Below are 9,692 nucleotides of genomic sequence, written 5' to 3' on the forward strand. Positions count from 1 at the left end.
TGGTGAGGGTGTAATCAGGAAGAACAAATCTGACTCCATACTGGATCTGTTTCTTTTTCTTTAACCTTTGTATTCTATTGCTTTTGCTACAAGTTACTCACTAAAGGGATGGTGCCTATAGCTTCAAGTATACACAGTGGCGCATCTCCAGGAACCCCATCTCCCATGCCTGCGTGTTAAGCTAAAATACCTTTATTTAGCACAGGGGAAACATCCTGACCAGGCCCACCTGTGAAAGGCTGCAGGAAAGAAAACAATTAACACAGCCCCTCCAGAGTCTGGCCGGAACCAAAAACTATTTACGACCACTTATTGCCTTTTTACTTTACGTCCTCACCTCCTCCTCTTTGTTCTAGAAAAGAAACTAGCAACCAAACTTGGGCAAAATGGTTCTTTGGGACACTAGTCCACCATCTTCTCAGTCTGCTGGCTTTCCAAATAAAGTCGCTATTCCTTGCCTCAACAGCTCATCTCTCGATTTATCGGCCTGCCGTGAGGCAAGCACTCAATCTTGGACTCGGTAACAAGGGGAGGGAAGCGTGTACTTGAGGCCTAAGAGAAGACAAATCACTTGCACGGAGCGTGAGTAAAAATGAAAGCAACGATGAGAGGAAGAAAGCAAATGGCCTGAACTTGGACTAAAATAAATTCCGTCAAACATGATTAAATACACACAATGCCTAGAGCAAAAGCAGGAGCTCAAGTTCACACATCAGCCAAACCACAGTCTCTCACCAGAGCAGCCCAGACACAAAAGTGGTCGGGCGGAGCACCTGCCCAGCAGGGCGGGATGAAGGGATGCCGCACCAGAGGGCCTGGCAGCGTCACACACTCGATAAGGCCACCTCCAGATCACTGCAGACCCCAAACCAAGAAGTGCACAAGACAAACAACGCTAGGTCAGCACACGCGTGCTGCACTCCCAGCTCTACCACTTCCAAATCCGGACTCGGTGATAATTTACTACACATTTCAGGACCCCAGTTTTCTCTTCTATAAAATGGGTTGATAAAAGTGGCTTGACTGGACTTCCAGGATTGTTGTGAGAATCAGAAATTTATAAGAGGAAGCATTTCATAAATGGGAAGGAATCACACACGAGTGGGGTTGGATATAGGTATTTCCACAGAGCCGCATCCCTGGGACTTGAGCACACGCGAGCTTACATACAAGCTCTCTGGGGGCCTCAGCAGTGTTCATTCTGAGGAGTGCCACTTGCTTTCTGGCGAGCTGGAGCTGTGGCACAGCAGAAGCCGTGGTGGCTGTAGTAATGCTGCCCAGGGCTCTCTTTTCTCTCCCTCCTCTCTTTCCTCAGAGCCCTGCCCAGCAACAGCGAACTACAAGCCCTCCAGACTCCCGCACTCCCCACCCACTTCCCCCTGCTCGGATTCCTCATCTCCCCACTTCCCCATCAAGGGCATTACTCACGAGAACCAGGCCTGCTGCCGGATTCACTGTACCCTCCACTTGCCTCTACCTTTGATGCAACAAATGATGCCCCTTTCTCCTGCCAGTATGGGAATCGTGTTTGCCTTGGCCAGGAGGTCTCAGGGATAACAGTGGGGATTCCCTGTGATGGGCTACACCGGCACCCCAGGCCCAGAGGGAATGTGGGGGCCCTCTTGGAGCTCCCTTAGGGGCACTGAGGCAACTGGGGGGTTATGGAGGGTCTCAGGGGAGGCTGTGGTCCTGGCTTCATTCCCTCTCCATGCACTCAGGCTGCAGTCCCCCGGCACCACACTGTCACCTGGCGCAACCCTGGAAGGACTCTCCCCAGGCCCTTGCCTCCATGGGCCCCAATGCACTGGCCCACCCCTCCTGCTGTCTTCACCTTTTCCTGGTTTCCCCCTCTCCCATCTTTTCAGCCCAAATTGGAACCGAGGTCTCTGACAAATTCAGTCACGCAGAGCTCACCGTGTTTTCTTTCCTTTTCCCCTTTGTCAGAAAAACAACAACAAAACCTCTGTGCCCACCATCCAGTTTGGTGGTCCCTTGTTTACCAAGGTTTACTCACCAACAGGTTTGCTCCCAACTCCTTGGTGTTTGAGCCCCCAACTCCAGGGACAGAGATGAGTTTCAATCCACTGGCGAGATGTTGAAGCCCTTGAGAGGGAAAGGGGGCTTGGAGGTCCATGATGATAGAATGAACGTTTTTTTAGTGCACTTCACAATTTACAATGTCCTTTTGTGACTACGTTATTTTGTTGGAGCCTCACGACAGCTATATAAGGGAGGCTGTTCAGATGAGAAATGTGGACCTCGCAAAGGTCACATAACTTGCCCATCAAACATCTGAGCTGATTAGAGATGGTCCTGGAGCCTAAGTCCTCTGCTTCTGACTACTTGCCCTCCACGAGTACTGGAACCGAGGACGGCTCTGGGGTAAAGACGCTCCCGCCCCAGGAGAGGCTGCCCGTAGCTGCAGAGCCGGCTGAGCAGTAACAGGGACCGAAAGGGTGAGAATGGAGTCCCACGAATGCCCCCGATGGAGGCCCGCTCGGCCAGAGGTCCCTTCTGCTCCTGGAGCTGGCTTTCTCCCAGGTGTACAGAAGACTGCATCTTGCTGCCTGTCGAACGGCAGCCTGTAGGAGGCTTCCTTGGAGGTGAGTGAGGAGAAACTCCAACTCCGTGCCCCTCAACGTGGGCCTCACTAGAAACACCTGGAAGCCTTGTTAGACCTACTGATTGTCTGGCCCCCAGGTGATTTAAATCTCCCCAGGCCATTCTGCTGCGCAGGGAGGATGTAGAATCACTGCCCCAGCTGATACGAATGAGTGAGGCTGATAAGTGAGATGATGCGAAGGGTGGCTCACAGAAGAGGGGTACCCCAAAATTGAACCAGTGTACTGTCACCTCTCCACTCTTTCCCCAAACCATTCCCTTTTAACTTGAGTTTCTGAGTCCTGCAGTGCTGGTTTGTTCAAGGCTCTAACTTTCTGCCAAATCCCAATGCCCAGCCAGGAGTCTCAGTGCCCAAGAAGTGTCCCCCATCTATTCTACAGACAATTCCAAAGTGTCACTCCCTGATGGAAAGGAGTGCCAAGGAGAAGGGTGACTGGCTGGCCAAGGACCCACAGCGTAAGACGAGGAAGTGTCTGCACAGAGATACCAGCTACCACTCAGCACTTTCAGTGGAGACACAGGGGCCTCACAGAGTCACTTACACTCGCTAGCTTTCCTTTCAGGCATTTATCTAACAAACTCTCTGAACCAAGCTTCTCCCAGACACCCACTGCTCACTGCCTCCCTGGAGCTAAAGCAAGTAGCACCAGATATATATATATATATATATATATATATATAATCTCCAGCACCAGAGTCAGAAGCACCCCCCAGAACCTAGTAAACAGCTTAATCATAAGTCCCACCACCTCAGAGAGCCCCATGCACCAGACCAGGTCACAGGAGCAGGGAGGCTAAATGTGGTCTTATTTAATGTGGGAACAGAGGGTTCTCTACGCGGCATAGGCAATACAAAGGGAGAGGGTAGACGCTCCTATCACCTGTTTCAATTATCCTAACAATAACCTGTGAGATAATAACTATGATCTCTGTTTTACATCTCGACAGAAGCCCAAGAAAGACCCATCTCCAGAACCTAGGAGTCACTAAAAGCAAAAGCGTTCATACACGGGCCTCAGGTTCAGGGGAAGGTGGGTATTGACTGCTTGTCAATAGCAAATCTGTGCAGAGAAGTAGGCGCTCTAGAAATTCGCCAACCCCTGGTGCTAACTCAACCCAAGGGAGAATATTATTCCATAAAAAGAATGAAGTACTGAGTCATGTTACAACATGATGACCCTTGTAAACATTATGCTAAGGGAAAAAAGCCAGTCCGAAAGGACCACATATTGTAGGATGCCATTTATATGAAATGTCTGCAATAGGCAAGTCTGTGGAGACGGAAGGTTGATTCCTGCGGGCTATGGCTGGGGCCGGGGGTGGGGTGGGGAGGAATGCTGTGTGAATGCTAATAGGTACGGGGCTCTTTTTTGGGGTGAAAAAAACGTTCTGGAATTAGATAGTGGTGATGGTTGCACAACCTAGTGCATTTATTAAGAGCCACTGAATTGTACACTTTTCATGGTATGTGAATTATATCTCAAAAAAAAAAAAATCCAAGGGTGATGGGCTTCAAAATTTGAAAGGTGCCTAGGGTTCCCTGAGGCTTTCAGGGGAGCCTGAGAATCCCCTGTACAAGGTGTCTCAGTTAACAAGTGGCAAAGGCAAAGCATAAGCCAAAGTTTGTCTGACTGAATAGCCTGCTTTTCTTCCGTCCAAGGTCAAGTTCAGTCAGTCCCCTAACTCAGCAGCAATGCTCCTTAGCTCAGGCCGGCTGCTCTCCTCCTAACATCTCACACAGGCCCTCTGTCCCGAGGAGTCGGTGTCCGGGTTAGGACGCCACAGCAGTGAAAGAGGACGGGCACCGTGGGCCTGAGCCGCCCTTTGGGAGATTGGGGGAGCCCAGTGGTGCTGCTATGGACCAGGGTTCCAGGGAGCTCAGAGCCACAGAGGGAACAAGGTCTTTGCATGATCCCAATACCTTTCCTTTGAAGCTCTGGTTACAACATGAATTATTATTATTATTATTTTTTGCGGTACGCGGGCCTCTCACTGTTGTGGCCTCTCCCGTTGCAGAGCACAGGCTCCGGACGCACAGGCTCAGCGGCCATGGCTCACGGGCCCAGCCGCTCCGCGGCATGTGGGATCTTCCCGGACCGGGGCACAAACCTGTGTCCCCTGCATCGGCAGGCGGACTCTCAACCACTGCACCACCAGGGAAGCCCTGAATGATTATTTTTAACTAAAACATGTTAATGGAATATTTTAGTCTTATAATAATTTAAAAATTACCTCATATTCTCTACATTTTACAATTAATATATATATTAATTTAAATAGATATTCATCTTTTGTTGCAATAATTCTTTTCTTTAGTAATAACTGTTATATTATCATGTTTAGCATTTTTCTGCAATAATATAAACATTAGCAATGAGATAAAATACTTTATCTTTGCTGCTGCTGAATAGTGTAGCAACTAATGTTTACAATCACACAATGATTCCACTTGTCCACTTAAAAGGTTAAAATTACAGTTACATCTGTATCTTTAATGATTGCCTATGCTAAATAATGTATATCTGTTATTGGATAATATAACTTTCCTTTTCTGTTGTGACACATATTTTAAGCTTTTTTCAAATGTTGAGAGTTTATTAAATCTTTGATATTCGTTTGTGTAGCTCAACGTCTTAGAGATGGTCATTTACATGGTAATTAGAGAAATAAAAATAGATGATCTATAAAGGAAATGATAATGTTCTATTTTAAAATAGCCCATATTTATTCTGTAGTCCAGAAAGTATGAGGAGCAAGTCTAGAGCCAGAAGGTAATTGTGTGTTTCACGGGACTATTTTCGATAACATGAAATTATTTATTTGTCCTTTACCTGTTTGTGATTGTTCTCCCTCTAGATTGTAAGCTCCACGAGGACGGGGACTGTCCCTGTCTTCCTCACCACCGTGTTGCACTGAGCATGCAGGACAGCAGTCAAGCAACCTGAGGCCAAGGGAGAGAGATGAAGAGCTGGAGCATCAAGGAGAGCTGGATTTGTCCTTGTTAACTCAAAACGCTCCACCTCATTCAGCTGCACAGGAGGACACGGCTCCACTGAGGCATAGTGTCCCCTCTTTCTACCTTAGACGCAGTGAGCAGACCTTGAGAAGAAATGGGACTTTCGGATATTAAAGAGGTGAGGCACAAGATCTGCTAAAGAGAATCTGATAATGGAAGTTGGGTGTGGATAAAAGGGGAGTCCTGGGCCACCGGAAACAGCAATGATTAGAGTCAAGTCCAAGGCTATTGACATGCTCTCTCCTATTTGCTTGATGAAGGGATTCATGGTGGCTAATTGCATCCCATGGACACAGATGGCAACCAGAGAGCTAACTCTTCCAGTCTAAGTGGTGATAGCTCCGTCTCCCTGATCTTCCAAATAAATTCAAGCATTCCATGAAGTGATATCAAATGCACACATTTGATTCTCCACATTCAGGATAGCAAACCTGGCTAAGTGCCCACCCTCTGCTAGAGACTTAACATGCATCCCCTTGTCTGCCTCTCACCATAATCACAGGATGTAGCTCTCACGATTCCCAGTTTACAGACAAGGAGTCTGTTGAGTATGTGGGGAGTATGGATTAGTACTCAGGCAGCCTGGTGTCAAAGCTTTGTAGGCTTAACCACCACATCTTACTGCTCCCTGCTACCGTCGCCTTCTTAGTAGAACTCCACGGAGTTCCCTTGACAAGGCTAATAGCCCAGGAACCCTGTGCTCTGACCTCAACTGGGACTTGTTTACAAAGCTGGCCCTGCACTTATCGACAAGGGAGGTTCCAGTTCACAAAAGTTAGTAGATTAAAAAAATAAAGCAGTTGTCAACAACTGCCTACGTGACATTTTATTTTGAATTTTCATCGCATTGGAAACCAGTCCTGTTGTTCCCATTTTGTGAAAACGAGAAAAGCCACAAAGTGTCAGTGACACAGCGGTCGCCAGGTCCTTCCTCTCTGTGATTTGGCCTCCTCCTGCTGTAAGAAAAGTTAAGTCATTGAGGATAAAGCCTTAGGAAAGAGTTCTCACATTCCAAATATCTATCAATGCATCAGTGCATCTATCAGTGCATCACTTCTATCAGTGCATCACTTACTTCTCCTTTCCAAAAACAGGACTTTTATTCACATCTAATTTGTTCTCCTTCAGAGAGAAACTGCATTTGAATAAAATCATCAATACCACCTGCAGCGCTTCGGCACGTGCACATGAAGTTATTTCTGAAACTGAGGACTGCGGGCTTGGAGCAAGGGAAGCATCTCCCTGCAAAGTTTCACTTGGGATGTTCTGGATTTCAACCTGAGCCACTGCCTGTGACTCCTGTCTACCTTCAATGCCGGCTCTGCAGAAAGGCTGCCCAGCCATGCCAGACTCTTTTCCGAGGCTGTCCCTGGAGGCGGGTGCTTGTGGAGATCCTTTGTCTATTTAACAAACAGAATATGGTTCAAAGAAGGATCTAGGGCAACCTAGAAACTGAAAGAAAGCAATGGGGAGAGACTGTCTTAGCACATCTAAAGCCTAGAGCCTAGAAAAATAGAAGGATGATGGAAGAGGTTGCTACAGGAAGACTTCTCCAAGGCGTGGGGACCTAGCGTCAGCAAGAACAGGAAATCAAAGGGACACTTTCTCCCTTCGTAAAGCTGTGAAGCTGTGGCCTTCCTAAAGATGAAGCCCACACTGACTGTTATGAGGAGGGCGGAACGCGATTCGAACTTCATCTCCCTGCCTTGAACTTGCAAATAACAGTTCCCCCTGCCTGTTCTCTGAAGCTGGCTGGCAAGGTGCTGCAGAAGAGTGTTCCTTGTCTCTTCTCTGGATGAAAACAGCAGGCATAGGGTACCCTCTGAGGGAGCCCTGCCACCGAGCTGTAATGAACCAAGCCCCCATCTGTATCTGAATCAGCTAGGGAACCTATTAAGAATTCAGAGTCCTGGGCCCCATCTCAGACTTACTAAATCAGATTTTCTGGGCGGTGGCACCTGGGAATTTGCATTTTGCAGATGTAGGGGATTCTGAGGAATGGTAGCGTTTGGGAATCACTGGATTTGAGAATTAAAGACAAACTCTTAGAAAAATTTGGCCCAGGTGAGACTACAAACATTTTCAGAACAGTATTTTTTTCAAGCCCCCTCCTGTTACTATGCAAACAGGAGCTGCAGATTCATTAGAGGACAAAGGATCTGTACACAGAAAGGTGGCATCCAATTCACTTAAATGTCTGTCTTGCTAACAGTGCAGTCTGCTGTTAAATGGTAGTTTGCCCTGAACAAAAGGAGCAGAGACGCCGGTGTTGCAGGTGAATCTGACTTGTGCTTGCAATTGCCATGGAAACGGCAGCCATTATCGCTAGCTAGGATCCCCTCCCAGGCAATCCTGCTGTTCTATTTTAAAAGCTACTGCTTCTGCTTGCTCCAGATTGGAAATCCTGCCTTCTTGGGGCATGGTGCTGAGGGTTTATAAATGTGTATCCAGAAAAGAAGTAGATAGGGAATTGTGCTTCCCTGTCTCTCTGTTTTCTTCTCTTACACGTCTTCCAAAAGCATCTCAGCATAATCCAAACAGGATGGAAATTCTTCTCATCTCTTAGCACAAATCTCATCTTGTCTCTGGCTTGTAGGGGAATAGGAGAGGGTGAGTTTAGGGTTGAAATAATTCATTTGCCTTCCTCCTTTCCCTTCTTAATCGGTAGGCCTAATTATAAATGCATCTGCGCCAGGATTTTAATTAAGTTGAAATTTTCAAACATTGTTTATTTTACACTGAGTGAAGGGGAAATTTTAAAAGGATGAATATGAGGGGAAACAATGCCACACTTTTGTTCTAGAAACCAGATGTTAACGTTGGGCACGCCATGCACCGTCAGCGCTGTATCTTACATTATGAATTGAACATTTTATCTTTGCCTAAAAATGGTAAAATAACAGCAGCTACAAGCATATGGGTTTATCATATGCTATCACATGGGAAACAAGGCTCCAGTGGCTATGTCCTCACCAAGGGAACTCTCCTCAGAATCAGGCCTTCCCCCTTCCAGGCTCCCAAAACCAAATGCTCCTGGAGTATATTCATCTCCTCAGGGGCAGATTCACATCCATGAATTCCCCCCAAACGGAATGTCAGATCGTTCACTGACAATGAGAAGTACCTCTCACAGGGACAGGAACACATATATTATATAACCAGTCCTTTCTTCCCCGGTTGGTCAACACAGGGGAAGCCAAATAATATAGTGGTCAAAATGCTATTTTGTTCATTTACCATCAGAAAAAATAAATAACGTTTTAAGGAATAGGATACTAAAATCCCTCATAAGATTCATTTCTGTAAGCAGAACCAGAGAGGAAGTCAGATAATAATCAGAGATCGCCTAGAGAGCAGGAAATCAGAACAAAGAGTTCTTCAGTGCTTAAAAGCATTAGGCTGACATAGCCTGATGCTTCCACCTACAAGATGTGACTGGTCTGGCCAGTGGGAGGGGATTATTCCCTCTGCCCTGGACAATGGTTTGGAGGCCCTTGCTAACTGTTCCTGGTGACTCAATTTCCTATGCTCTCAAGCTGATCACCATGCTCCTGATTTTCATATTATTTCTTGGATTCAGGTTAACATCAGTCAGGTTACTGTCTCTGTGGACTGGGCCTGCGGGTGGGGGAGGCATTGTCTTTTTTTTTTTTTTTTTTTTTTTACATCTTTATTGGAGTATAATTGCTTTACAATGGTGTGCTAGTTTCTGCTTTATAACAAAGTGAATCAGTTTTACATATACATATGTTCCCATATCTCTTCCCTCTTGCTTCTCCCTCCCTCCCACCCTCCCTATCCCTCCCCTCTAGGTGGTCACAAAGCACCGAGCTGATCTCCCTGTGCTATGTGGCTGCTTCCCACTAGCTATCTATTTTACGTTTGGTAGTGTATATATGTCCACGCCACTCTCTCGCCTTGTCCCAGCTTACCCTTCCCCTTCCCCATGTCCTCATGTCCATTCTCTAGTAGGTCTGTGTCTTTATTCATGTCTTAAAGGCTTTGCATATTCCAGGTTCTGTATTCTGTGCTAAGCTGTGTTGATTTTATAGTT

The sequence above is a fragment of the Mesoplodon densirostris genome, chromosome 9, assembly GCF_025265405.1.
Source record: "Mesoplodon densirostris isolate mMesDen1 chromosome 9, mMesDen1 primary haplotype, whole genome shotgun sequence".
In the NCBI taxonomy this organism is placed as follows: domain Eukaryota; kingdom Metazoa; phylum Chordata; class Mammalia; order Artiodactyla; family Ziphiidae; genus Mesoplodon; species Mesoplodon densirostris.